This window comes from Sturnus vulgaris, chromosome 8, assembly GCF_052056855.1.
Source record: "Sturnus vulgaris isolate bStuVul1 chromosome 8, bStuVul1.hap1, whole genome shotgun sequence".
Taxonomy (NCBI): Eukaryota; Metazoa; Chordata; class Aves; order Passeriformes; family Sturnidae; genus Sturnus; species Sturnus vulgaris.
In genome coordinates this window covers 9,696,492-9,704,843 of record NC_142250.1, presented here as the reverse complement: position 1 = coordinate 9,704,843, position 8,352 = coordinate 9,696,492, and the positions used below count along the sequence as shown (strand labels likewise).

General features: G+C 39.2%; 1 protein-coding gene across 1 annotated transcript in view; it reads left to right on the top strand.

The window, feature by feature from the left end:
- Positions 1-216: 216 nt before the first annotated feature.
- The window catches only part of PHYHIPL (phytanoyl-CoA 2-hydroxylase interacting protein like), a 55,916-nt gene continuing 47,780 nt past the window's right edge, over positions 217-8,352 (top strand). Inside the window, exon 1 of the mRNA XM_014882352.2 lies at positions 217-393. The gene's annotated coding sequence lies outside the window, so the exon portion shown is untranslated. The remainder of the gene's footprint in view (positions 394-8,352) is intronic.

The window sequence follows — 8,352 nt, the reverse complement described above, 5'->3', positions numbered from 1 at the left end:
GTACTGGGAGGTTACCAGGACCACTGGCTGCAAAGGGATTTTGGTAGGCACAGTGCCTTCAGAATTCATAGCTCATGCCCATGTGACTTTGGGATGGGAACAGTAATATCCCAGGACCCGTACTGACCCTTCCCTTCAGGTGTCTTTGGAGTCTGGCAAGTGGCCAGAGTGGGCAGGACCATTCCCTCATGAGGCCCCAACACAACTTTCAACAAAACCTCTCTTCTCTGTGTCCGAATGAGGGGACTGGCAGGAGCTGGGGGAGGAGCACCAGCAGGGCAGTGTGGAGCCCTCAGTGACAGAAAGGAAGGGCCCACGGAGAAGTTGCCATCTCCAGCGTGAGTGAAGGCAGCCCCCCAAGCCGGGATACCAGACGGTCACCCTGTGCACAAGGTACAGCACTCCTGGGGCAGAGGGAGACTGCAAAGAGGGAGGAAAGGGAACTAGAAGAGAGATGAGCAACTAAGAGAGGAAGGAACGAAAGAGAGCAGAGAAATTGGGATGGAAGGGCTTGAAGAGCCTGACCCACTGCCTAAAGGGAAAATAAGATTCAATGAGATGCTCAGATATGCAGAAACTAGGGAGTGGTGATGCTATGGAGAGCAGAAGGAGAATTTACTGTACAATTAATGGCTTGATGCAATCCTGAGTATGTAATGACTGAGGGAGTTGAGTGGGAATAACCATGCTATAAGGACAACTACAATGTGTATTTTTCTTCAGATATATACTTTGCTTATTCTTTTTTGTCTGATTCCCATGTCTCCAGAATTTATCAATATACAATTATATTTTCTACGTTGCTGGTCTTCTCCTAAGCCATGAAATCTGAAAACTCTCTCAAACCAATTTTCAAAATCAGAAATATCTCTTCCTGAAATCAGCAAATAAGGGACTCACTGCATTCCAGTCCATCAGTTTTCCCATCTGTTCAAAAGAATATGGCTGTTTCCATGAAATGAATACTTTTCAAAAATTTATTTTTGGAGGAGGGGAGTACATGTGTGTGATTTGGAAATAAGATGTAAGAGATGATGCCCTCTTCTGAAGGGATGGTTAGACCCGCTCTTTAGTATGTGTATTTGACAAAGCTCAAATACGGTTTGTTTTCTTGGACTTGAATGTCTTTGGATCACAGATGCTCAAGGATAAAGGTTTACTTGTTTGTTTGTTATTTGTTTTCTGAGTGGAACTTTGTAAATTTATTTATATATGTGCAAAATGCTCTATTCTACAGAGTGGAATGTCAGACTATTTATTTTGGCACCCATTTTAAGAAATAGGTGCTTTTACTTTGCAGCTGAAGTGGTTTTGCTTCAGGTTCCCTTAACATTCTAAACCCCACCAGAGCAGTGGTTGACGATAAAACAAAGAGTACTTGGCTTTATAAATTTCATAAATATAGCCTTCCATTTCATGAATCTCACATGGGTCAGCATGCTTGGACTTACTGATTTTTTTCCCCCTTCATTTTAATTCTTATTGGAAAGTTAGTTATGTAGGGTATTAAGTTCTAGCTGTCTTTATTTTGATACAAGATTATTTATTGCTTGATTAAGAAACTTTTCCAAAACACTACTATCTATGTCATGGCAGAGTACTCTCGATGCAAGAAGCAGTTATACAGTATTTCCCCACTAGTGTTTCTCCCAAGACTTGTTTGGTGTTTGGAAGACAGGTTGAGGACAACTGGCCAGCACAGCTGTGACTGCAGCCTTATCTTTATCAAAAACACAAACCACACAACAGCATCCACAGGACAGATCTCTGCCCAGGGACAGGCTACAAGCCAGGCCTAACTCACCAGGAAGGGTCTGCTCGAAAAGAGACAGAAGCAGCAGACACGGGGATGGATCTCAGCCCCCTCTGAGCAATGTGTGAGTGCACACATTCCTGCTCTTCCATGTCCCTGGGGCACTGGGAACACCACGGGGCAGAGCAAGCAGGAGATTCATCCCTTAATTTCAGTGCTGTCGCACCCGTCTGGTGAGGGCAGCATGAGGCTGCTCTTTCACTTCTTTGGTAAATACAAATGAGGCAGCAGCCCAATACAGCCTTGCACTTCAAGTGGAAATGGTGACTTTGCAGAGCACTCAGGTTCCTCACTCCTCTGTCCTTCTTGGGGAAGATCCAGACCCTCCACATGAGCTCTTCAATCCTCTCTGATGGGCTGACCCCATACTGGCATGAAAAAAATTATACCTCTGCCTTAGTTTTTCTTGGCCACCTATCAGCCTGCTGATGTCTCACTTTCCAGAGCAACATTTCAGGATCTTCATTTCCATTCAGAAGGTGCTATTTTATGCTTGGGTTTTGCTGTGAGGCAGTATTGCTGTTTGATATTTCTCTACATCTATAAATTTCAAGTTTTTAGGCTTGAGAGATAGGGTGGAGAAAATATCTTCCCTTTTTGTGTGCTTATGCCAGTAACTGTGAATGTAAATAACTGCATTAATGAGACTTGTTAAAAGTGTTTTATTAAGAAATGTGAAAGTCATTACCTGTTCAGTAAGAAAGTGTAAATGACCCTTCTTATATTTGCATGTGAAATTATATAACTTAATTTCCTATACATACAAGAGCATTTTTGCCCATCATAATACCCAAAGCACTTTAGTAAGCCATTTTGTCATTTTAGTGTGAAATAGCACTGTCATTTAATACTGTCTTTTTTCCTACACCACCTTACATTCCCAAATTCTTTCATAAAAGACAGTCTATGCTTATGTCAATGTAAAAATAAATACATGGGTGATGTTCTGTGGGTAGAATCCTCTTTCAGTGGGTTAGTTTGTTGGAGAGTGAATAGGCATCATTGAAACCAAATGGAAAATTTTCTCTACCTGTATAGCTAGTTGATTTTACAAGTGATTTGGTTGGACAGTTTGTTATATAGTATATATTTTGAGTATATATTTTGAGTATATATTTTGAGTTTGCTTCAGTTCTGTTTGCTTTACTTGCATCTATAAATCAAGCTTTTTGAGGCTTCACAGACAAAAATTCTTGAAAATCTCAGTGGGTTTGACTCTTCAGAATGATGATGCTTTGGTTGTTGATGTCATGATAAATTTTTATTATAGAGAACTTTCTTCTAAGGGAATGGAGCTGTGGGCTTTATTCAGAATTAGTAGTTATGTAGGGATGACACCCAGAAGAGTAGCAGTAGTGGACAGAGGCAGGGAAAGAAGGCTTTTGAAGAGGTGGAGAAAGAGTGGATGCAGTCCTCACAGAAAGAAATGTCATGGCAAAATGAAAACAGAACATGACTAGTGGACAGAACCCTAACACCACATTTTTTTTTCCCCTATTAAAAGAATATAGTGAGTAGTTCTGTAAGGGCTGTAGAAAATCCACAGGAGGAAACGTCATGGCAAGAAATAGCTGTAGAAAAATTAATTTAATAAAATAAATTAACCAAAAATATCTAGTGCCATTTTTATCAACAGTATCATTTTTTCTGTTTAACTCCAATAGTTACAAGTTCATGTGTAGCAGAAACATTTTCCTTGGTCCTAAAATAATAATTTTATCATCCTTCCTATTTCTAACAGCAACAAAAAAAGTTGGAAATAACTTAAATGCCTTTGTGAATGCATAAATACATAATACAGTATCCAAGTCACATAGTAACAAAAATTGTCACATGCGTTGGACAACAGCAGGCCTGTGTATTTTTCCTTAAGGCTTGAATCAACTGAGAAAAAGTGTGCCATGTTGAGCATTACACTGTTTTTCTCCACATAATTCAATGTGTGAATTATTTCATTATTATTTCACTGCTTCCCTGTTATGCTAAATTTCAAGAAAGCAATTTTATGTGTACAGTATTTAAGCACACATGAAGGCCTGCTGAGATTTGTTGGGATTACACTTAAAATCCTGCCACAGATACAGAGAATACTCCGCTTCTTCCTCCAAAAGGAATCTTCACATATGGGGAGATATTTATTGAGTGCAATGTTAACAGCTACCATATTGCTGCACTCCCACGTTGACACAAACGTTGGCAAAAGCTACTGTGCCAGCTGCCCACTTTACACACTCTAGTGGCACCTTTTCTCCTCTTCTAATCCATAAATTGCCATTATCATCCAATTAATGCTCAAACAGTGATTTTTTTTTCTGCCTCACATATTTCTCAGAATATAAAAAAGGATGGATACGCAGGAGTCTGTAAAACCAGAGCAAACCCAGCAGTTGAGACTTGTTTGATGCCAGAAAATACCCTGGAGTCCTCTGTGGGAATATTATTACAGAGAACCAAGAATTAGTGTAGAGATTGAGGAGATTAAACCTTAATTAAAATGAGCACTTGTACACAGCAGACAACTATTCTTTCAGTTGTAGTGGAACAGTTCTTCCTGCAGCTGCCCAGGTCATACATCCCATCCTGCCCAAGGGGATGGGTTCCTGCAGTGGCTGCTGGAGAACACATTGTTTAGGTCACTACAGAGACACACAGCTACAGAAGGCTCCTCCAGGCATGGGACTTCTTTGCAACAAGATGAGGTGACTTCCATAATCAGCATTTGCACCTAAACTGCACACAAGTTTTTTGCCCTTCTGTTCATGGACTGTGCTGTTCCAGCCCGTGATGGTCTGTTCACTAACAAGATAAAGCATGGGAGCTGCATTTCCCTCCTGAATGCACAGAACTGGAGGTGATGATAATTTCTGATAAGTCTTCATAAGTATTTATTTCAGATTTAAGAAATCTGCCTGCTTGCCTCCAAAATATGCTGCAAGGGTATATTCAAAACTAAAAATTGTGGTTTTACTTCTAAGGATGTTGGCACAATTTTCTAATGGAGTTATATTTCTCACATTTAAAAAACAAATAAATCAACCTAATTTGGTGCATACCACTTCTGTAATTGCATAATAATTTTTCCCTGTTTGTAAGGGATTTTATGTTCCTTACACTTGTGATGAATACGAAGCAAGTAAAGATCATACTGTGGTTTACTAATAATGGAAATGTGATGAAAAAGACTTCAGCTTTTTATGTAAGTCCTTTCAGAACTTAATGGTCATTTCAAATGTTTTGAAATAGAAACACAGAATACAAAAATATATCTAAATCATGTACAAGCATCTTTCCAAAATGCCATCAGTACCATTCTTGTCTGGAATTTGGGTATAAAGTCAAGAGGGGTTCTTCTGGAGTGTCACTCTTTGAATGCTTTCAGAACTCCTGATGTTGTAATCCAGTATTTTATTACTCTCAGTAGGACATTTACTGGAGAGATGAAACCTGAGTAGGCCACAATTAATCCTTTCAGCAGTTCCCGTTGGGTACTCATAGCTGTTTGGAACTATTTACTCTTAAGTGGAGCCCTGGAGGATCTCTGGGTTGTAATGGTGTTTGCCAACATTCCCTTCTGACCTAATCTGTGTTTTGGTGTCATGTTATTTTAGGGACATATTTGTTAGCTTAGAAGCAACGTCTAGAATTTGACATCAACATGTACATCTCTTAAAGCAGAAGGGCTTCTACTGCTCAGACTCTCTCATAGCTTCATTCCTTGAATTTATTCTGAGTTTGCTGCACTAAAAGCATTCCTCCATATAATTCCCAAATTATTTGTTTATAGTTTCAGGGCATGTTATTTTCTAATTACTTGAGATGGTGTCATAACAGGTATAAAGTAGTAGTAGTAGTAGTAGTTGTTGTTGTTGTTGTTATGATCATGATCATCATTATATTGTTGAAGTACAGTGCCATCAAATTCCAGATCTATTTTTAGAATGTTTTCCTGTGAAAATCCTTCTCTGCTTATCCACTGAGTGTATTTGAGCTGAATCTGTTTCTTCTCCTGTGTTGGAGTCAGTGAACTTCCTTTGTGCTGTCACTCTGGGAAGAAAGAATACAATCTCTGTCTTAGATGACTTCATAAACAATTCATCCTTACAGTTTTCCTTACCCTCTATTACTTGGAAAATATTTAGGTGTTATATATAAATAAAGAATAATTATATTGTGTAAGCTATGTTATCAGGTGAGTGAATTAAAAAGGTAACTTGGCAAGAGGGTTGAGAGGAGAAGTGGAACTATGACTTCAGTGCAAAAGGAAAAGCAAAAACTTTGCAGAACTGGAGAAAAAAATCTTCCTTCAGAATTCTAGTAAGCAGTATTACTGACTTATAAAATAATAGTGTATACTGGGGCATGTATATAGGAGCACTAAGAAAGGTCAGCTCTCTGGTAACTACCAAATGACACTGGTCTGCAGCTTATAAATAAGGTCTGCAGTTTATATACATTCAGTGGTTTTTGCAACTAAGCCTTTTTTTTGTCCAAGAGAAATGTTTGGGTGACTGAATATCTCCCACCTAGGAGTGGAGAAAAAAAAAGAATGTACATTGTCAGCACAGGTCAAGAAATAAGTGAAACTCAGAGTTGTGTGCCTGGATGCATTTCATCTTCTGAATCAAAGCATTGCCACCCTGCACAACCTTTTGAGAGACGTTGGCGCCTTAGGCTTAAGTACCTAATGTTACAGTGAATGAAGAGAGCCAAACAGACAACTTTCTGCTTAGGATGGAAAACAACATAGCAACTGGAAGGAGGAGGAGCACTGGAAGAACCTTATGAAAATTGCAGACATAGTTTATAGAAAATTGTTAATAGAAAAGATAGATTTGAGCAAAAAGCTTCTTGAAATTCCCCTGGCTCTGTGTTTCTGTGTGATGAGAGCAAAATAGTTTGAAAACATTGGGGATTTTGGCTTTGGTCTTGTTTTTGCTATCATTGTCTGCCTCACAGAGAACACTTCTTTTAGAAATTCCAGTTAAGTATGTTTCACTGTGAGTCAGTTACCAGCACTCCAGAACTATCTAGAGGAGTCTGTCTAAAGAATGATGAACTTGGATGCCAGTGTAGCACCTGTGAGAGACACAAACAGATTCACTTGGTGGGCACAGCCCAGCAAAGCAGGAGATTTGCAGTGCTGGCATGTGCGGCTGCACAGAGCAGCAGGGACAGAGCTCAGTGGGCCTTGTGCCATCAGCCACTGTGGTCACAGAGCTGTTCTCATTCAGTAATAAACACAGGAAACTCTCATTTTCTTAACTGACTGTGTCTAGAGGCTATCAATGGGTCATTACTCCGCTTCCACCATGAAACAAGAACATGCAATAGATTTTCCCCTAGTCTGGGTTTTTCCTCCTTACTCTCTCTTTTTGGACATTCTCTCTACCAGAGCCATTCTGCAGGGCATAAGAGAAGATGGCTGCATCTATGGTGTTTGGATTTGTTATGTCTGTGTTTTGTCATTGTAAAGCCAATGTTAGGAGCTTCAACAACTTTTTCCCTGAGTTTAGTCTTGATCTTACTGCCAAGGAATGTACATCAAGTCAGATTTTGCATTTTAAGGGAAAAATGCAAACAGAAAAGAAAAATGAAAAGTTTTTGATAAAACATGCATGTTTAGGCTGTGTTTTCCATTTGAGCAGCTGATCAGGTCCAACAGGAAAAACATTTTAATATTAAATAATTTCAGAGTTACAGCTTTTAGAATAGGACAAAAAAAAACCCCTCTGAATAAGGCCTTTTGTTTATATCTAGTGCATCAACAGGGCAGAGGTGAAATTTCATTTGTTACCTCTTTTAGGAATCCAGTCTTTACCAATGCATTATTTCAAATCCTTCACTGAAGAATCTGCATAATGATTGCACTGTCTATGAGTCTCATCACCAGCATATTTGTTCATTAGAACATATACAAAGAACAAACAGAGCTCAACTGAATTCATTAAAAAGTTTGAGCAAATGCTGGTGGAGGGTTATTCCAGTATTTTCTGAGCTCTTTTAAGAACTAGTACAACTCTCATTTAAAAGTAATGAAAATCTTCCATCTCTTACTGAGTACTGTTAATCTGTGAGCCCTCTATACCTTATGCTCAGAAGACAGGGCAGACCCTCTCCTGATCATGACCTTCTTTCTTTAGGCATGAAATTTCTCACATTACTGCAAACAGCCTCCACCCATGGACATTGTTCATCTCTTTGGCATTTTCAGGTCTTGAATGTGTTGGCTCTTTGCCATTGTATCTGAGCACAGTGTTCTCAAAGCTTGCAGTATGACACACGATACAGCAAAGAAAGATAAAGAAAGGAACAGAGCAGACAGTAATCGATAGGAATGAAAAGGACAAAAGAGCCTCTCAGCATTTTCCACCCATTCTGCTACGTTTACTTTTTTCCCGTTCTCTTTATCTTGTTTTGTTTTTTACATTCCTCACTCTGCCACCAAGATTTTAAATATTTTAAGTCAGTACGTCTGTCTTAACTAGAAGCATGAGTTATAAGGAATGAGCAAAAGGAGCTACAAGCAACACACAGCAGGA